Source organism: Grampus griseus, assembly GCF_964374135.1.
Source record: "Grampus griseus genome assembly, chromosome: 11".
NCBI classification, from domain to species: Eukaryota; Metazoa; Chordata; class Mammalia; order Artiodactyla; family Delphinidae; genus Grampus; species Grampus griseus.
In genome coordinates, this window is record NC_139005.1 from 88,713,729 (window position 1) to 88,736,315 (window position 22,587).

The 22,587-nt window shown below is 42.9% G+C and overlaps 1 protein-coding gene across 1 annotated transcript in view; it reads right to left on the reverse strand.

Moving 5' to 3' along the window:
- Positions 1-22,587, reverse strand: part of SYN3 (synapsin III) — a gene marked incomplete at its 3' end in the record, with an annotated part of 453,972 nt that overhangs the window by 410,719 nt on the left and 20,666 nt on the right. The gene's annotated exons all lie outside the window — the stretch shown is intronic.

Genomic DNA, 22,587 nt, shown 5'->3' on the forward strand with positions numbered 1-22,587 from the left:
CTACAAACTAGCATAAGAGCTCTCGCCAGACACCAACCATGCTGGTACCCTGATCTCAGACTTCCAGCCTCTAGAGCTGTGAAAAAATAAATTTCTGTTGTTTAAGCCAGTCTGTGGTGTTTTGTTGTGGCAGCCCCAGCAGATTAGTAAACAAATGCATTCCTTTCTGAACAGAATACAGTTAAGTTTTAAAAAACCAAACTGTTCATGTGAGATCAAAATAGCTCATTGAGAAAAATGATTGTTTATATCATGCAATTCAACCCCACCTATATTTTTTGTTAAGATTATTTTATATTTTTGTTGAGGTAAAATTTACTTAGAGTGAGATGCATAGTCCATAAGTGTACAATTCTTGGAGTTTTAATAAATGTATACACTGGCAGAAGATTTAGTATACTCCATTCACGTCAGGAAATTCTCCTGTGTCCCCTTCTGGTCAATCCACACGTCCTCATAGACAAATGCTCTGCTGATGTCTGTCATCGTATATTAATTTTAGCTATTCCTGAACTTTATATAAATGTGATTGTGTATTATTCTTTTATGAACAGCTTCTTTCCCTCAACATAATGGTTTCAAGACTCAGCTATATTGTACGTATCAAGAGTCATTCTGTTTTTTACCACTGAGTAGTGTTCTGCTGGATGAATAAACCACAAATTGTTACTACATTCTCTTGTTGAAGGATGTTTGAAATGTTTCCAGTTTGGGAGGTATTCTGAATAGAACTGCTCTTAGGATGTTTTATTTAAGTAATTTTGTGGAGAGAGAGAGGGGGAGAGGGAGGGGCAAGGAGAGACAGAGACAGAGAGAAAGGTTGATTGAGAGATTCACTTTTTCTTTGGGAAAATACCTAGAAGTTAATTTGTTAGGTCATAGGGTAGGCACATGTTTAATTTTTTAAGAAACTGTCCAAAAGCTTCCCATAGCGGTTGTGCTATTTTGCACCTTTTATCTGAGTTCTAGTTGCTCCAAATCCTTACCAACCTTTGGCTGTTGTCCATCTTTTTAATCTTAGCCGTTTTAGTGGGTGTAAAACAGGATCTCATGGTGTTTTGTTTTTTTCTCGTTTTTTGCGGTACGCGGGCCTCTCACTGTTGTGGCCTCTCCCATTGCGGAGCACAGGCTCCGGACGCGCAGGCTCAGCGGCCACAGCTCACGGGCCCAGCCGCTCCACGGCATGTGGGATCTTCCCGGACTGGGGCACGAACCCGTGTCCCCTGTATCGGCAGGCGGACTCTCAACCACTGCGCCACCAGGGAAGCCCCACTCATGGTGTTTTTATTTTCTCTGACACCTAATGAGGATAAGCAACTATCATGGGTTTACTGGCCATCGATATACCTTCTTTGGTGAAGTGTCTGTTCAAGTCTCTGTCCCATTTGGAAAATGGGTTGTTTACATTTTTAATTTATTTTTAGGAGTTCTTTACACATTCTGGATATAAGTATTTTGTCAGATATGTATATTGTGAACATTTTCGCTCAGTCTTTGGCTTACCATTTCATTTCCATCATGAGTATAAGTCTGGCAGAATGAAATAACTCTTACAAAAAAGTGAATTGTTACTCGAGATAAAAACATCCCAATGGAAAAAAAAAATTATACCACAGGATGAGACCACACTTCCATATTTTTGTTATTAGGAGTATTTTACCTATACATACAAAAATTATGTATATATGTGCATATGTATACACATTTATATGTACATATATGACATCTATTACGTCTATCTGAATATCTTTTTATAAACAGAAATTTAAAATTTTTATGAAGTCCAGGTTACCAAGTTTTTCTTTTGCATTTAGTCCTTTCTGTGTCTGCTTTTAAAAATCTTTGCCAACCCCATGATCACGATGATATCGTGCTGTAATTTCTTCTGCTTTATAGTTTTAGCTTTTCTGTTTAGGTCCACAGTCCATTAAAACTTGATTTTTGAGTGTGAGGAGAGGTTCATTTATCCAGTTTTCCAGCACCATTTATGAAAATATTTTTCCCAAATGAATTATTTCGGTGGCTTTGTTGGCACCAGTTGACTGCATGTTATCTATTTCTAGACTTTTTATTATGCTCCATTGATCTGTTATCCTTACACTGTCTTGATAACTGTGGCTTTATAGGAAGTCTTTAAATCAGGTAGAGTCCTCCAACCTATATTTGCTTTCACAAGATTGTTTTGAGTATTCTAGGCCCTACTTTTATGTACATTTTAAAGTCAAGTTGTACAAAAACGTCTGTTGGGATATTGTTTGGGATTATGTAGAATCTAGCTCAGTTTGGGTAGAACTGACATCTCAACACTATTGAATTTTCCACCTCATGAACATGTTACAGCTCTCTACGTATTAAATCTTCTTTAGTTTCTCTCAGAAATGTCTTGTGATTTTCAATATAGAGGTATTGCACCCATTTTTTAAAGCTGATTCCTAACAATTTCTTTTGGGCTTTTTTGGATGGTATTATAAATACTCTCTTTTCTAAGTTTTATTTTCCATTTGTTTGCTGCCAACATCATATATTTGCCAATTATTATCAATATAGTGACCTGATAAATTCAATTACTGTTTTTCATGATTGTTTACAGATTCTTAAGATTTCCATTTAAACAATCATGCCATCTACAAATAAAGACATGTTTACTCCCCCCATTCCAATCTTTTACTTCTCTTATTACAGTTGCTAGTCCTTCCACTACTGAATACAAATAATGAAAGTAGACAATTTATCTTGTTCCCAATTTTAGGGGGAAAATGTTCAATATCTCATGTTAACACAATGTTATTAGCTATGGGTTTTTTCATAAATGCATTTTATCAGATTGGGACAGTTCCCTTGTAGTCTTAGTTGGCTGAGAGTTTTTATCATGAATGGATGTTGAATCTGCCAAGTGATTTTCTAAATCAATTGAGAGGATTATGTTTTTAAAAATCATTTATTTGCTTAATGTGATGAATTACATTAATTGATTTTCAAATGTTAAATCAAACTTGCATTCCTAGGATAAATCCCACTTAGTCATAGTGAATTACCTTTTTTATATAATGCTGGATTCAACCTGAGAATATTTTGTTGAGGATTTTTTGTGTCCATGTTCATGAGAAATACCGGTCTCTGATTTTCTTTTTTGTCAATGTCTTTGCCAGGCTTTGGTATCAGGATAATATTGACCTCACAAAATATATTGAGAAGTGTTCCCACCTTTCCTGTTTTCTGAAAGAGTTTGTGTAATATTGGGTTTTTTTCCTTAAATTATTGGCAGAATTCAACAGTGAAGTCATCTGGGGCTGATTTTTTTCTTTGTTGGAAAGTTTCTAATAATTATCTCAACCTCTTTTATAAATGTATTCGTATTCTCTGTTTCTTGTTATTTCAATATTGGCAATATGCGATTTCAAGCAATTTGTCCATTTCATCTTAGTTGTGAAATGTAATGGCATAAAGTTGTTCATAATATTTCTTTACTAACCTTTCATTTTCTGCAGGGGCTGTAGTAATTTCCTGTGACATTCCTGATACTAGTAATTTGCTTTTTCTCTCTTTTTGATTAATCTGTGTTAGGAATTTATAAATTTTATTAATCTTTTAAAGAAACAACTTACAGCTTTTTCTATTTTCTCTATTATTTGTTTTCTATTTCACCTATATCTGCTTTTTATTACCTCCTCGCTTCTTCTCACATTGGGTTTAAGGCTTTTTTCTATACTCTTAAGATGGAAATGTAGATCATTAATTTTAAACCTTTCTTCTTTTCTAATATAAGCATTTAAAGCAATGCATTTCCCTCTATGCACTACTTTAGCTGAATGCAGAAATCTGACATGTTGTATTTACACTGTCATTCAACTCAAATTATTCTTATTTCTTTCTAATTCTTTTTGACCTATGTGTTATTTAAACATATCTTTAATTTTCAAACTCCAGTGCTCTTTCAGATATTTTATTGTTATTGCTTTTAATATGATTCTGTTATGATTATTGAACATAGTCTATAATGTTTTAATCCTTCAACATCTTTGACATCCACTGAGATTAATTTTATGGTTCAACATGGTCTATCTTGATGAATGTTTCATTTGCACTTGAAAAGAACATGTATTTTGCAGTTGCTGGGTACAATGCTCTGTAACATCAATTAGATCGTTGTTAAGTCAAGTTCCCCAGGACGCTGACTCTGCCAGGATGATTTGGAAGCAGAAAGTTTATTGGAGAGTGTCTCCATGATTAACAGCTGTGTGCAAGCGTGAAAAGCACACATGGGCTGAAGGAGGGGTTGAACTGGAATACAGTTTTCACAGAGGCGTCAGCGGATCTTACTGGGAGCATGGATTTGGGGTATCTCTTTAGATTTCCTCATTTTCCAGCCACTCTATTAGCCTGTACTCTGCTACTTGTCAAAACAATAAAACTGCAGCTTTCTGCTTTTTGCTTTCAAGGGAAGAGCCACATCGATGTGAATCTCACTTGGTGGGTGCCGCTCCCTTCTTTCAAGGGTTAAATCCACTCCAGATTCCACCTACTTTCTGTTTCTCTCCAGGAACCTCAAATAGATTCTTTTAAATACTTTACCCAAAGTTTATAGTTATCATCTATGAGAGGGTTACTCCAACACAAGTTACTGAGCTATTATTGGATCTGAACCTCTTCCATCTTCAAATACTGGATAAAAAAGTTAACAAACTATTAGAGTTAAAGGGACCTTAGAGATTATTTAACAATCCCTTCTTTAGGAACTCTGGTCGACCTTACACTGGTGGGAATTCCCCGCCTTCAGAAGAATCACCTCATTATCTTTTGACCAACTCCAATGTTCGTCAAAGGCTCCTCCTATAATTTCTCCCACTGCAGGCCCCAGGGGAGCTTACAGTCTGTTAAGGGAAGCAGATAATGGAGAAATACTCATGGACTGTGGCAATACACAGAGCGCTGTTGTAGAGATTAACATGGGGGGAGGGTCAGGGAAGGCCTCTCTGAGGAAGTGACCTTTAAGCTGAGATGTAAGGGTGAGGAGAAAGGGAAGAACATACACAAAGGCCCTGAGGTAGGAAAGAGTCAGGCACATTTGATGAACAGAAGGAAGGCCAGCTCAGTCAGAAAATAAGAGATTTTTTTTTGTAAGAAAATGTTTAGCGAAGTAGATAGAGGCCAGATCATGAAGGGCCAACCTGAAAATAATTCTGATTTTATTCCAAGTGTGAAAAGTAAGCCATTGGATGGTTATAAGCAGAGAGACGTCATCTGGTCTGCCTGGCCACTGTGCGGAAAACAGACTGTAGAGCAAGTGCGTGGAAGCAGCCAGACAAGTTAGGAGGCTGTTACAATCACTTGGGTCCTTACATATAAAACAAGGGAGTTGGATTATGTGATTTCTAGGGTGTGTTCCTGTCCTGTGAGCCACTGACTTCCTGTGCCACTAGACACTGGATATCTCTTCAATGAAAAACTTAATTTGATGGTGGGACAAGGTGAGGATAAGGGGGATTCTGGAAAGAAGGCAGTGGGAACAGAAAGTCAGGAAGACTCTGGGATAGAATCCTTCTGGGATAGAATCCAGCAGGCCAGTCGAGCGCTCAGCCCCATGCTGCCCCACCAACAGCCGCTAGAGGGCAGGAGTGACCACACCAGACAGAACAAACAAACATTTCATAAAGCAACTTTGCAGGCTTACTTTTTGGAGGCTGCGGCGGGAAGGAAGACTTTACTGTGAAGAATTAAATAAAGGTTGGAGACTTCTCACTGATTAATGGAGCCACACAACAGAAGTAAGATGTGAATCATAGGGATGCAGGTTTTGCATCAAAGCGTAAACAACTCCAAAGAGTGAGAGCTGCCCCACAGTGGCACCAGCTACTTTGGGAGAAGATGAGCAACTGAATGTGAACTGGACAGGAGAGGGGACATCTCTGCTCAGGTGTCTCATAGACACCCAGACTCACTTTCTTCCTCATCGTCTGATGAATTTTGTACCTGTGCCCCCCTCTTCCTCCCGGAAGTGCCACTATCCATCCATTCACTGTGGCCAGAGACTCGAGTCTCATACTTCACTCCTTCTTAGCCCTCAGCGGTTTCAGCCACTCAGGCACCGGGCCCTGTCAACTTTGTCTCCCGAAACATCCTTAATATCATCCTCACCCCTCCCTCACTCCTATCATAGTCTTGGTTCACAGGTTGCTAAATTTAAAAATGGACCAAAGACCTTAACAGAGACCTCACCAAAGATATACAGATGGCAAGTAAGCACACGAAAAGATGCTCCATGTCATCTGTCAGTGGGGAAATGCAAGTTAAAACAACAAGGAGAGGGCTTCCCTGGTGGCGCAGTGGTTGAGAGTCCGCCTGCCGATGCAGGGGACACGGGTTCATGCCCCGGTCCGGGAGGATCCCACATGCTGCAGAGCGGCTGGGCCCGTGAGCCATGGCCGCTGAGCCTGCGCGTCCGGAGCCTGTGCTCCGCAATGGGCGAGGCCACAACAGTGAGAGGCCCACGTACTGCAAAAAAAAAAAAAAAAAAAACAAGACACCATCACACACTTAGCAGAATGGCCCAAATCTGGAACCCTGGCAACACCAAAGTCTGGCGAAGATATGGAGCAACGGGAACGCTCATTCATTGCCAGTGAGAATGCACTTCTTCCACTTTGGAAGAAATCCTGGTTACTTCTTATACAACTTAACATACTCTTTCCATACTACCCATCAATCATGTTCCTTGGTATTTACCCGAAGAAGCTGAAAACTTACGTCCACACAAAAAAACCTGCACCAGAATGTTTACAGTAGGATGTTTATTCAGAACTGCCAAGACTTAGAAGAAATCAAGATGTCCTTCAGAAGTGAAGGGATAGAGGCTGGAGGAAAAGATGGCGGAAGATTAAGACGCGGAGATCACCTTCCTCCCCACAGATACACCAGAAATACATCTAAACGTGGAGCAACTCCTACAGAATACCTACTGAATGCTGGCAGAAGACCTCACACCTCCCAAAAGGCAAGAAACTCCCCACATACCTGGGTAGGGCAAAAGAAAAAACAGAGAAAAGAATAGGGACGGGACCTGCACCAGTGGGAGGGGGGTGAAGGAGGAAAGGTTTCCACACACTAGGAAGCCCTTTCGCGGGCGAAGACTGCGGGTGGCGCAGTGGGGAGCTTCGGTGCCGCGGAGGAGAGCACAGCAACAGGGGTGCGGAGGGCAAAGCAGAGAGATTCCCGCACGGAGGATCGGTGCCGACCGGCACTCACCAGCCCAAGAGGCTTGTCTGCTCATCCACCGGGGCGGGCGGGGCTGCGAGCTGAGGCTCGGGCTTTGGTCGGAGCGCAGAGAGAGGACTGGGGTTGGCGGCATGAACACAGCCTGCAGGGGGTTAGTGCACCACGGCTAGCCAGTAGGGAGTCCGGGGAAAAGTCTGGACCTGCCGAAGAGGCAAGAGACTTTTTCTTACCTATTTGTTTCCTGGTGCGCGAAGAGAGGGGATTAAGAGCGCTGCTTAAAGGAGCTCCAGAGACGGGCGCGAGCCGCGGCTAAAAGCACGGACCCCAGAGACGGGTGCGAGCCGCGGCTAAAAGCACGGACCCCAGAAACGGGCGGGAGACGCTAAGGCTGCTGCCGCCACCAAGGGGCCTGTGTGCGAGCACAGGTCACTATCCACACCCCTCTTCCGGGGAGCCTGTGCAGCCCGCCACTGCCAGGGTCCCGAGATCCTGGGAAACTTCCCCGGGAGAACGCACGCACGGTGGGCCTCAGGCTGGTGCAACGTCACGCCGGCCTCTGCCGCCACAGGCCCGCCCCGCACTCCATGCCCCTCCCTCCCCCCTGGCCTGAGTGAGCCAGAGCCCCCGAATCAGCGGCTCCTTTAACCCCGTCCTGTCTGAGCAAGAAACAGACGCCCTCCAGCGACCTACACGCAGAGGCGGGGCCAAATCCAAAGCTGAGCCCCTGGGAGCTGTGAGAACAAAGAAGAGAAAGGGAAATCTCTCCCAGCAGCCTCAGAAGCAGCGGATTAAATCTCCACAATCAACTTAATGTACCCTGCATCTGTGGAATACCTGAATAGACAACGAGTCATCCCAAATTGAGAAGGCGGACTTTGAGAGCAAGATTTACGATTTTTTCCCCCTTTTCCTCTTTTTGTGAGTGTGTATATGTATGCTTCTGTGTGAGATATTGTCTGTATAGCTTTGCTTCCACCATTTGTCCTAGGGTTCTATCCATCCGTTTTTGTTTTATTTTTAAAATTTATTTTCTTAATAATCAGTTTTAATTATTTTATTTTACTTTATCTTCTCTCCTTCCTTCCTTTCTTCCTTCCTTCCTTCCCTCCCTCCTTTAGACAACGAATCATCCCAAATTGAGGAGGTGGACTTTGAGAGCAATATTTATGATTTTTTCCCCTTTTACTCTTTTTGTGAGTGTGTATGTGTATGCTTCTCTGTGAGATTTTGTCTGTATAGCTTTGCTTCCACCATTTGTCCTAAGTTTCTATCCGTCCGTTTTTTTTCTTAAAAATTATTTTTTAATTTAATAACTTTATTATATTTTACTTTATTTTATTTTACTTTATCTTCTTTCTTTTTTCCTTCCTTCCCTCCTTCCTTCCTTCCTTCCTCCCACTGTCCCTCCCTCCCTCCCTCCTTTCTTTCTTTCCTTCTTTCCCTCTTTCCTTCTTTCCTTCTTTTTTCTTCCTTCCTTCCTTCCCTCCTTTCTTTCTTTCTTTCTTCCTACTTCTACTAATTCGTTCTTCCTACTTTTTCTCCCTTTTATTCTGAGCCATGTGGATGAAAGGCTCTTGGTGCTGCAGCCAGGAGTCAGTGCTGTGCCTCTGAGGTGGGAGAGCCAACTTCAGGACACTGGTCCACAAGAGACCTCCCAGCTCCACATAATATCAAACGGCGAAAATCTCCCAGAGATTTCCATCTCAACGCCAGCACCCAGATTCACTCAACGACCAGCAAGCTACAGTGCTCCATATCCTATGCCAAACAACTAGCAAGACAGGAACACAACCCCACCCATTAGCAGAGAGGCTGCCTAAAATCATAAGTCCACAGACACCCCAAAACACACCACCAGACGTGGACCTGCCCACAGAGAGACAAGATCCAGCCTCATCCACCAGAACACAGGCACTAGTCCCATCCACCAGGAAGCCTACACAACCCACTGAACCAACCTTAGCCACTGGGGAGAGACATCAAAAACAACGGGAACTACGAACCTACAGCCTGCAAAAAGGAGACCCCAAACACAGTAAGTTAAGCAAAATGAGAAGACAGAAAAACACACAGCAGATGAAGGAGCAAGATAAAAACCCACCAGACCTAAAAAATGAAGAGGAAATAGGCAGTCTACCTGAAAAAGAATTCAGAATAATGATACTAAAGATGATCCAAAATCTCGGAAATAGAATAGACAAAATGCAAGAAACATTTAACAAGGACCCAGAAGAACTAAAAATGAAACAAACAATGATAAACAACACAATAAATGAAATGAAAAATACTCTAGATGGGATCAATAGTAGAATAACTGAGGCAGAAGAACGGATAAGTGACCTGGAAGATAAAATAGTGGAAATAACTACTGCAGAGCAGAATAAAGAAAAAAGAATGAAAAGAACTGAGGACAGTATCAGAGTCCTCTGGGACAACATTAAATGCACCAATATTCGAATTATAGGGATTCCAGAAGAAGAAGAGAAAAAGAAAGGGATTGAGAAAATATTTGAAGAGATTATAGTTGAAAACTTCCTTAATATGGGAAAGGAAACAATTAATCAAGTCCAGGAAGCACAGAGAGTCCCACACAGGATAAATCCAAGGAGAAATACGCCAAGACGCATATTAATCAAACTGTCAAAAATTAAATACAAAGAAAGCATATTAAAAGCAGCAAGGGAAAAACAACAAATAACACACAAGGGAATCCCCATAAGGTTAACAGCTGATCTTTCAGCAGAAACTCTGCAAGCCAGAAGGGAGTGGCAGGACATATTGAAAGTGTTGAAGGAGAAGAACCTGCAACCAAGATTACTCTACCCAGCAAGGATCTCATTCAGATTTGATGGAGAAATTAAAACCTTTACAGACAAGCAAAAGCTGAGAGAGTTCAGCACCATCAAACCAGCTTTACAACAAATGCTAAAGGAACTTCTCTAGGCAAGAAACACAAGAGAAAGAAAAGACCTACAATAACGAACCCAAAACAATTTAGAAAATGGGAATAGGAACATACATATCGATAATTACCTTAAATGTAAATAGACTAAATGCTCCCACCAAAAGACACAGACTGGCTGAACGGATACAAAAACAAGACCCTTATATATGCTCTCTACAAGAGACCCACTTCAGACCTAGAGACACATACAAACTGAAAGTAAGGGGATGGAAAAAGATATTCCATGCAATTGGAAATCAAAAGAAAGCTGGAGTAGCAATTCTCATATCAGACAAAATAGACTTTAAAATAAAGACTATAAGAAGAGACAAAGAAGGACACTACATAATGATCAAGGGATCGATCCAAGAAGAAGATACAACAATTGTAAATATTTATGCACCCAACAATAGAGCACCTCAATACATAAGGCAAATACTAACAGCCATAAAAGGGGAAATCGACAGTAACACATTCATAGTAGGGGACTTTAACACCCCACTTTCACCAATGGACAGATCATCCAAAATGAAAATAAATAAGGAAACACAAGCTTTAAATGATACATTAAACAAGATGAACTTAATTGATATTTATAGGACATTCCATCCAAAAACAACAGAATACACGTTTTTCTCAAGTGCTCATGGAACATTCTCCAGGATAGATCATATCTTGGGTCACAAATCAAGCCTTGGTAAATTTAAGAAAACTGAAATTGTATCAAGTATCTTTTCCGACCACAACGCCATGAGACTAGATATCAATTACAGGAAAAGATCTGTAAAAAATACAAACACATGAAGGCTAAACAATACACTACTTAATAACGAAGTGATCACTGAAGAAATCAAAGAGGAAATAAAAAAATACCTAGAAACAAATGACAATGGAGACACGACGACCCAAAACCTATGGGAAGCAGCAAAAGCAGTTCTAAGAGGGAAGTTTATAGCAATACAAGCCCACCTTAAGAAACAGGAAACATCTCGAATAAACAACCTAACCTTGCACCTAAAGCAATTAGAGAAAGAAGAACAAAAACACCCCAAAGTTAGCAGAAGGAAAGAAATCATAAAAATCAGATCAGAAATAAATGAAAAAGAAATGAAGGAAACAATAGCAAAGATCAATAAAACTAAAAGCTGGTTCTTTGAGAAGATAAACAAAATAGATAAACCATTAGCCAGACTCATCAAGAAAAAAAGGGAGAAGACTCAAGTCAATAGAATTAGAAATGAAAAAGGAGAAGTAACAACTGACACTGCACAAATACAAAAAATCATGAGAGATTACTACAAGCAACTCTATGCCAATAAAATGGACAACCTGGAAGAAATGGACAAATTCTTAGAGAACAAATTCTTAGAAAGGCACAACCTGCCAAGACTGAATCAGGAAGAAACAGAAAAGATGAACAGACCAATCACAAGCACTGAAATTGAGACTGTGATTAAAAATCTTCCAACAAACAAAAGCCCAGGACCAGATGGCTTCACAGGCGAATTCTATCAAACATTTAGAGAAGAGCTAACACCTATCCTTCTCAAACTCTTCCAAAATGTAGCAGAGGGAGGAACACTCCCAAATTCATTCTACGAGGCCACTATCACCTTGATACCAAAACCAGACAAGGATGTCACAAAGAAAGAAAACTATAGGCCAATATCACTGATGAACATAGATGCAAAAATCCTCAACAAAATACTAGCAAACAGAATCCAACAGCACATTAAAAGGATCATACACCATGATCAAGTAGGGTTTATTCCAGGAATGCAAGGATTCTTCAATATACGCAAATCAATCAATGTGATAAACCATATTAACAAATTGAAGGAGAAAAACCATATGATCTTCTCAATAGATGCAGAGAAAGCTTTCGACAAAATTCAACACCCATTTATGATAAAAACCCTGCAGAAAGGAGGCATAGAGGGAACTTTCCTCAACATAATAAAGGCCATATATGACAAACCCACAGCCAACATCATCCTCAATGGTGAAAAACTGAAAGCATTTCCACTAAGATCAGGAACAAGACAAGGTTGCCCACTCTCACCACTCTTATTCAATATAGTTTTGGAAGTTTTAGCCACAGCAATCCGAGAAGGAAAGGAAATAAAAGGAATCCAAACCAGAAAAGAAGAAGTAAAGCTGTCACTGTTTGCAGATTACATTATACTATACATAGAGAATCCTAAAGATGCTACCAGAAAACTACTAGAGCTAATTAATGAATTTGGTAAAGTTGCAGGATACAAAATTAATGCAAGAAATCTCTTGCATTCCTATACACTAATGATGAAAAATCTGAAAGTAAAATCAAGAAAACACTCCCATTTACCATTGAAACAAAAAGAATAAAATATCTAGGAATAAACCTACCTAAGGAGACAAAAGACCTGTATGCAGAAAATTATAAGACACTGATGAAAGAAATTAAAGATGATACAAACAGATGGAGAGATATACCATGTTCTTGGATTGGAAGAATCAACATTGTGAAAATGACTCTACTACCCAAAGCAATTTACAGATTCAATGCAATCCCTTACGAACTACCACTGGCATTTTTCACAGAAGTAGAACAAAAAATTTCACAATGTGTATGGAAACACAAAAGACCCCAAATAGCCAAAGCAATCTTGAGAAAGAAAAACAGAGATGGAGGAATCAGGCTCCCGGACTTCAGACTATACTACAAAGCTACAGTAATCAAGACAGTATGGTACTGGCACAAAAACAGAAAGATAGATCAATGGAACAGGATAGAAAGCCCAGAGATAAACCCACACACATATGGTCACCTTATCTTTGATAAAGGAGGCAGGAATGTACAGTGGAGAAAGGACAGCCTCTTCAATAAGTGGGGCTGGGAAAACTGGACAGGTACATGTAAAAGTATGAGATTAGATCACTCCCTAACACAATACACAAAAATAAGCTCAAAATGGATTAAAGACCTAAATGTAAGGCCAGAAACTATCAAACTCTTACAGGAAAACATAGGCAGAACACTCTATGACATAAATCACAGCAAGATCCTTTTTGACCCATCTCCTAGAGAAATGGAAATAAAAACAAAAATAAACAAATGGGACCTAATGAAACTTCAAAGCTTTTGCACAGCAAAGGAAACCATAAACAAGACGAAAAGACAACCCTCAGAATGGGAGAACATATTTGCAAATGAAGCAACTGACAAAGGATTAATCTCCAAAATTTACAAGCAGCTCATGCAGCTCAATAACAAAAACACAAACAACCCAATCCAAAAATGGGCAGAAGACCTAAATAGACATTTCTCTAAAGAAGATATACAGACTGCCAACAAACACATGAAAGAATGCTCAACTTCATTAATCATTAGAGAAATGCAAATCAAAACTACAATGAGATATCATCTCACACCAGTCTGAATGGCCATTATCAAAAAGTCTAGAAACAATACATGCTGGAGAGCGTGTGGAGAAAAGGGAACACTCCTGCACTGCTGGTGGGAATGTGAATTGGTACAGCCACTATGGAGAACAGTATGGAGGTTCCTTAAAAAACTACGAATAGAACTACCATATGACCCAGCAATCCCACTACTGGGCATATACCCTGAGAAAACCGTAATTCACAGGGTCATGTACCAAAATGTTCATTGCAACTCTATTTACAATAGCCAGGAGATGGAAACAACCTAAATGTCCATCATCGGATGAATGGATAAAGAAGATGTGACACATATATACAATGGAATATTACTCAGCCATAAAAAGAAACGAAATTGAGCTATTTGCAATGAGGTGGATGGACCTAGAGACTGTCATACAGAGTGAAGTCAGTCAGAAAGAGAAAGACAAATACCGTATGCTAACACTTATATATGGAATTTAAGGGGAAAAAAATGTCATGAAGAACCTAGGGGTAAGACAGGAATAAAGACACAGACCTACTGGAGAACGGACTTGAGGATATGGGGAAGGGGAAGGGTAAGCTGTGACAAAGCGAGAGAGAGGCATGGACATATATACACTAACAGACGTAAGGTAGATGGCTAGTGGGAAGCAGCCGCATAGCACAGGGAGATCAGCTCGGTGCTTTGTGACGGCCTGGAGGGGTGGGATAGGGAGGGTGGGAGGGAGGGAGACGCAAGAGGGAAGAGATATGGGAACATATGTATAACTGTTTACTTTGTTATAAAGCAGTAACTAACACACCATTGTAAAGCAGTTATACCCCAATAAAGATATTAAAAAAAAAAAGAAGGGATAAACTGTGGTACATCCACGAAACTGAATATTATTTAGTACTAAAAAGAAACTGTGTCACTGGCAAAACCCGTTAACAATTCCAGGGAAGTAAAAATAGAATCTGGGTAATAAAATAAAATCGAACCTTTTTCTCTCCTTTGTGTTTAGTCTAGTTTCACTTGCTGACAGGAAACCGCCTGCAGAAGCCTGATATTCGGCACTTCAGACCAGAGTTCCCAGTGCAAAATGGCTGCGCCGACACTTCAGCTTGGTGGGCCGTGTGCAGAAGCGCTGTACAGGGCGCCTCCCTTCAAGATGGCGGCGGCGGGCCGTGCGCAGGAGTGCTGTGCACGGCGCCTCACTTCAAGATGGCGGCGGCGGGCCGTGGGCAGGAGCGTTGTGCACGGCGCCTCACTTCAAGATGGCGGCGGCGGGCCGTGCGCAGGAGCGTTGTGCACGGCGCCTCACTTCAAGATGGCGGCGGCGGGCCGTGCGCAGGAGCGTTGTGCACGGCGCCTCACTTCAAGATGGCGGCGGCGGGCCGTGCGCAGGAGCGTTGTGCACGGCGCCTCACTTCAAGATGGCGGCAGCGGGCCGTGCGCAGGAGCGTTGTGCACGGCGCCTCACTTCAAGATGGCGGCGGCGGGCCGTGCGCAGGAGCGTTGTGCACGGCGCCTCACTTCTAGATGGCGGCGGCGGGCTGTGCCCAGGAGCGCTGCGCTCCACACTGTGGTCGGCAGCACAGGGAGCAGCATAGCTGCACCTGACCAGAAAGAACTCTGCACCCTCCCTGCTGAGAAGAACCCTATAAAGCTGGGGGGGGGGGCAGTTGTTTTGTTCTGTTGGCCGCTCCGCAAGGTTTGCGGAATCTTAGTTCCCCACAAGGGACTGAACCCGGGCCCTCCGCAGTGGAAGCAGAGTCCTAACCCCTGGGCCGCCAGGGAGTACCCTGGGAGGCGTGGATTCCAGAGAGTGAGCTTGCACCTTTCCATCCTTCGATCAAAGGATAAAGCTTTCCTTTGCTTCTAAACCAAACTTGGTCCCGCTGTTTGCTCGAACAGCACTGAGCAAACAGAACCAACTCGGGAGAGTCGGTAACAAAACGAGCTGTCAAAGCCATGAAAAGCCATGGAGGAACCTTAAATGCATGTGACTAAGTGAAAGGAGCCAGTCTGCAAAGGCTGTGGTACTATGTGTGTATGTGATTCCAACTGCTCTAGAAAAGGCAAAATGATGGAGACGGCAAAATGGTCAGTGGTTGCTGGGAACTGTAGTGGGGCGGGGGTGTTTGCAGTGATGGGGAGGATGGAGAGGCAGAGCACAGCGGATCTTTAGAGCAGTGAAATTACTCTGTGTGATACCATCATGATGGATACATGTCCTTAATACATTTGTCCAAGTCCAGAGAACGGTACAACACAAGAGTGAACTCATGTGAAGTATGGACCTTGGGCAATTACAACGTGTCAAGTTAGATTAATCAGTTATAACAAATGTACCACTTTGGTGGGGATGTTGATAATGGGGGAGCCTGTGCATGTGTTTATGGGTTTTCTCTGCACCTCAAGTTGTTGTGAACCTTACACTCAAAACACAATGCCTTATTGGAAAGAAAAAAGGGATTCTTTAAGTGCAAGACCCCTACCAAACCCAGGCTAAGGATGACCACGGCTTTAGCACTCTGGTGCTGGACACGGCTGGACAGAGCCAGTAAGCCTGAAGCTTAAGCTCACGGACTCTGGAACCCGACTGCCTGTGTCTAATCCCAGCTCTGCGACGGTACTACCTACACAGCCTGTGGTAAGTTTCCTAACTTCCCTGGGTCTCGGTTTGCTCATCTGTAATATGGAGAGAGTACCTATGTCGTAGGGTTCTTGTGAGAATTAAGTGACTTAATATATATAAAGTATCTAGAACAGCTCCAGCACACGATGAGCAGTATGCATTAGCTGTTGTGATCACACTGACTGCTTTTTAGACAGTGTGCTTCCTATTGTCATAAGGTCTGGCAGTGTGGTCAGCTTTAGTTTGCGAGGCAGTGTGGCAGGGACTTCAGTATTCATATGAGAACAGGCTTTGGATGGATGTGACTTTGAAACCCAGTCTGCCTCTTACGGCTGAGTAACATCTTGGCCACAGGCTCCTGATCTGCAAAGCGGGGATGCTAATCTCTGCCCTCCCTAATCCACAGGTCTTTGAGCAGAACAAAATAAAATGCACTAAACTGCTTTTTTTCAAAATGCTTATTGCTTTAAGTTAACGTAGGGTAAAATTGACTTTTCTGGTGTACACATAGAACCACCACCACAACCAGGGTAGAGAACAGTTCCTTCACTCCACGGGCAATAACTTCTTAATCTTTAAAGTGCTCCGCAAATGTTGATAGTACAGTGTTTCACGGGCTAACACCTGGCTCTCCTACAGTGGGACACCAGATAAGGAATATTCAAGGCCTGGCACATTTCTTAGAACATTAAAGGAAAAGACAAATTCCAATGTCTGAACTTCCTGATCATCAGCTGCCTTTGCACTGGCTGTTCCTTCACCTGCAACATTCTTTCTACAGATATCTGCATGACTCACCCCTCATCTCCTTCAGATCTTTGGTCAAATGTCACCTTCTCAGTGAGACCTCCCATGACCCCCTAATGTTAAACCATCCGTCACTTTGGATCTCTCTTACTCTGCTCCATTTATTCTTTTTTCCCCAGCATGCATCACCTTCTATAAACTATACAATTGACTGACTTGTTTTTCTTATTGTTGGCTCTCTGCTCCCTCTGATAGAATGCAAGCCCCCCTAGAACAGAGATCTTTGTCTGATTTGTTCACTAATGTATCCCTAGCACTTAGAAAAGTGCCTAGGACATAACAGGGGCTCAATACATATTTGTTGAGTGAACTTGCTTAAGACAACAGGAATAAAATTAAACTATCCTTACCTTTCGTTTGCGAAGACTAAATGTGTAATTGTATAAGAGAAAGCATCCATCCCAGTGGATGTATATAAGCCTAAGCTGGACCACAGTTGGAATAATGGGAGGGCATATCTGATTCCATGTTTTAGTGAATTCCTTCCCCATGAAAAAACACCAAGACTCATAAATTTTCTCTCTCCATCTTTGGCTCAATGAGTGATGAAAGATTTTCTTTTTCCTCGCCTACTAGGAACCAGCGTTTGGGCAATTAACAACTGCTAAAACCCTTTCTGCCTGAGCAAAAAGTTTAAAAATTCATGGAGACGACATGGGCTGAGTTTCATCCATATATTGATGAGCACAGGCAGTGTGGGTAAGCCTTAGAACCCAGAGAGTGTGCCACTCAAGTTGCAGAGCTAAGAGATGCTTAACTTCCTGGAAAAAGGTCAAACACGCATCTGCTGAGGGAGCAGCTCCATTTCCACGTTAACAGATCTGCCGGGCCCTTCATCCTCCGAGCTCTGTTCCAGCCACAGCTACATGAAAGTGTGTGCCGTCTTTGATGAGTTCAAATCCACTCACACAGGCCTTGATCTCCTGTGAGTGGCAACACTCTGGTTCCCACAGGTGGGACACTGTAGGTCCCCAGCCAAGAATTTGGGCTTCGGAGGTAGGATTTGTAGGTGAGTGAGCTTTTGCACCAGCAACTCCCTCCCCTTGTTGGAGAACGCCAGCGTGTCAGGAAATTTCATGGGAGAGGGTTTCCTCGAGGTCAATAGAGGTGAGATTTTTTTCCATGTATTAGAAACTACCCTCCCCAACCTGAAATATACCCAACTAGAGAAATGCCAAAAGACGGTCACAAAAAATATTCATGCACGTGAATATTTACATTTAGCAAATTAAAGCTTTTAACCTAAAATTATAAAGCAACTATAACTGTGTTATCCACAAAACAATCACAGGATATTTATTTACAAACAGAATTTATAGAAGTCTCCAAGCAGCCCCAGGTGGGACTGGGACAGAAGCTTGGCATTATCTGACAATCACACCAGCTTGTCTCTGATTTATCAAGACCTTCCTCTGAAGGTCATTGTCAAACATCTAACCCAAGGCCCTTGATAACCTGTAGTCTGGAGCTAAATAGCCATCTTGGGTCCCTCTCATTGCTGCCCATGATGTGCCCTTCAAAATAAATTAAGGTGATTTCTAGTGACATTAACTTACTGTAAAATAAAATAACATAAAAACCACATGTGGTTTGGGGGATATATTTCACAATATTATTTCTAGGCCTTTTCATCCTAAGCTGGAGCTGGAGAGGTGCCCACCTTGGTGATGATCGGGAACGCTGGCCCCTCTGGGCAAGATCCTGTCCTGAGGGTGAACTGCTCTGCCCCCCTCCCCCCTTTGTATTCCCGCCTATCCCGCTCAAGCCCGAAGACACCATTTCACTCACAGGCCTCCCTGGTCTTCTTCCTCTTCTGCTACTTCTCCACTGCTCCATGGATTCTGCCTCTTTAACTGCCTCTGGAATCCAGTCCCTCTGGAATCCACCTCTCTCTTCCCCTCACTGCCGGCCACCCTCAGCTCTCCCAGGTCAAGTGCTATATACCCTGCAGGCCTGCTTCCCCCTCCAGCCCCTTCCCCACACTGCAGCCGACTGACCTCTCGAGCACTTCAACTGGACATGATCACGTCACTTCCTGCAGCAAACTTTCCCGCACTTGCCCATGGCCTACAACATAAGGTCCTTCACAAGTCCTCTCACCTCCAGCTCGGAACAGACCACTCTTGCCCCACTCCGGCCTCATCTCCCTTCTTTGGCTAAATCTCACTTATCCGTTGACTCAGTCTTCCCTGAGCTTCCGCTCTACTTATGCCGAACATGGGGTTCCCTGAACCTGTGGGCCCGCTCTCAAGGGCAGCTCTCACACGTGCAGCAACCTCTGATTGGCTCAGCCTTGTTCTCCTTCACTGCATGGTTAATTTAAGTGGCCCCCTCCTTCAGAACTCATCACCTACATCACGCACTCAGGCTAACCTTCCTGACCATCCCAGCATGCTGCAGGCCGGGTAACGGGCTGTTCTGAGAAACCACTCTTGGGTTTCTTCCCCTCACAAGCTGATGGCTCTGTCGATTTAAAGTCTCAAACTCTAATTATGTACCCATATCTCCTGGGACGCTTTCTAACTATAGAAATTCCCAGGCTTCGCCCTCAACAGCTCTGGAAAAGTGGCCCAGAATCTGCGTTGAATAAGCTCTCCAAATGACCCAAATGATTCGCTGCAGTTGGTCTACCACATTATGGGAAACCCTTCTCCAGACCAGAATCTCTAAAGATGAAAAGTGCATCCCCTGGGGATTTCCAAGATGATACATTGGAGTGCAGGGAAAGAAAATTGTTTGAAATTTTCTTTCAGAATTTTCAACCTCATTCCTAAATTTTGTGTGTGTGTGTACTCTTTATGAACGCAATTATTAGCAAAGTAGTCATGATTTATAAATAAATATGCCTATGTTGGGGTGTGCAATTTTGTAGTTTCAATAATCAGCCACAATTCTTCATCCCTCCCAGGATCTACACAGGTTGCCAAGTGACTCAGCAGTTCTACCGGTAGCTGACTCCCCTGCCCCCTGACCTTGGGCCCAGCTGTCAGACTAGTTTTGCCTGACGGAATGAGGGCAGACCTGACAGTGCAGCAGTTCGGAGCCTGACCTAGTAGGTATCATGATGTGTTTCTACTTGCCCTCTTGCATCTCTGACATTGCCATGAGAAAATGTTCCGTGGGCATGTTCTGTGGGCTGGCCCACGGATCTAAGGAGGAGAGACACGTGGAGAAGACCTGGACTCAAGCTGCATCCCAGAGCCACCCAGACGAGCCTGGCCTACGTTAGTCAACTCCCAGTCAACCTGAAGACACGTGAGCAAGACAGTGTGTATCATCTATGCCATCTGGAGGCTGTGGTTGTTTGTTATAGTAGTAGCTCCTGATACAGCAATAATTGGTTTAGATTTTAGGCTCACTGAGGACGGGGTCTGTATTTCAGCTCTGCATCCACTGCAACTTGTAGGCAGTCAGTAAATAACAAGAATGAATGAATGAATGAATGGATAGAATCTCTATTTCCCGAGAACATCCTCATCAATACTCTCTGTGGCCCTGTTTGAAAAGATTTATGATGAACTCACTTTTCCAAAACCAACTACAAAGGCTGGGGCTCTTAGGGCTCCCCAGGGCACCTTTTCTGCCAGTCAGACTCAGAGCTTGGTGTCCAAGGGTACTCCAGGCTCTTGTATAATCATGAGATCAAAATACTGACCCTATTAACCATAAAATTAAACCTCTGAGTGGTCCAAGGGCTGACCTTGGCCTGGTTCTGTTCTTTTCTTTGACCAGTTGGGCTCTTCATTTCACCAGCCCCCACTAATCCAACAAGACCCTAGTATCTAATCTCTGCTTTAAATTCATGACTGCCTGTTGCCTGTGGGAGGATCAACTTCCCAACTCCTGGGACAGCATCTGAGACTGCCAGGCCCTTCTCCTTGTTTGGAAACCTAAGCCCTAGCCACTTCCAGAATCAGGGCTGAGAATGCTCTGCTCCCTCCACCCCTGCCAAAGAAAACCCAGAAAATCTCTGTGCCCTGATTTTATTGAGAAAACACGACTACTGTATACACCGAGAATAATTAGTATCCAAGGAAACATCTGAGTCTCTGTACACATCAGTGCGAGTCTGACTGCGGAACGGCTTACAGATTTCCTTGTGCCGATCACAGCTCCTTCCTTATCAGTGCCAAGGCCTAGAAGTCAGCTGTAAAATGCTAATTTCCACCAACTTCCCCAATGCCCAAGTCCCTAGAGAGGGATCTGCCCAAAGGTCCTCTTGCCCACATTTCATTCTGTAGCAACAGACCAGAAAACAGAACATTTGGATTCTCTCTAAATGAAGTCAGGAAATTTTGAGGTTTGGGTATGCCACTAGGATGCAGAGTGTGGCTGGGAGTAGGGGAATGCAGTGGAGGTCCCCTGATGGTGGGCAACTAGGATCTGGAACCTTCCCCCAGCAGAGCTTCTCATGCCTCATCCTGCATGTGGGGCTGTTCAGAAAATGCAAGTGGGGCAGCATCAACTCCATCATCAAAATGCAAGTGGGGCATCATCAACTCCATCCCATTTTCTTCTGTGCTTTCTTTTCTTCCCTCTTCCCTCCCTCACTTCTTCCTTCCCTTCCTTCTTTTCCTCCTTCCTGATTCTTTATCTTCCATCCCTCCACTTTTTCAGGAACTACTTTGGAATTTGAAAAAGAGTTGGGAGTTAATACTCTTTCTTATTCAATACTTCTATAGTGTTTCCAATGTGAAATTAATTGCTATCATTCATTGAACACCTATGAGGTGCCAAACACTCTGCTAGGAGATACAGATATCTCCTCTATATCTATATCTATAGAGAGATATATATATAATATCTTTACCTATATTCTAATTCAGATACTAATCAAAATCCATCATGGAGGTATTTTTATTTCCTTTAAAAAAACAAAATGAAAACCTCAGGGGGTTAAGTTACTTTTCCAAGACCAAGCAGCAGGTGAGTAGCAGAAGCAGAATTCATTTCCACATACTGCAGTGCCTGAAATTCTAAAGTGGAATCTTAAGAGGATCTAGTGCAACTACCTTATTTTATGAATAAAGAGATAAGAGCCTAGCAAAGAGAAGTGAGTTTCATTTAACTCTGATTCATTTAGTCATAACAACTTTATGAGATATAAACCAGTATTAACATCATCTCTGTTTTAAAGATGTGGAAACTGAGGCACAGGGAGATGAACTGACTTGCCCAAGACCTTATGTCTGGTTAAATGGTGGAGCTGGGATTCAAACCTAGGCAGTCTGGGTCTCCCGGGGTCCAGTTTTAGCTACCCTATGCTGCCGTCCTACGATGAAGACTGGATAAGAAACAGACAGGGACAGAGCACAGAGGGAACCTAACCGTGACACCCAGGAGCCTGTCCTGTCCCCTCCAGTTTCATCATTAACAGGGACTGTGGGTGGAAACCAAATTCCACGTGAGTGGAGGGAACAGAGAGTGGAATGGCCTCGGGATTTCCTTGTGCTGATCATAGGTCCATTCTTGTCAGCACTGGGCCCAGAGGTCACATGTGCAATGCTTAGTTGCACAAGCTCCGGGGAGAGACCTGCTGCCGGCCTTTTGCATGACCTGGGGGAAAGCTGACAACACAGCTGCTAGCATGGCCGG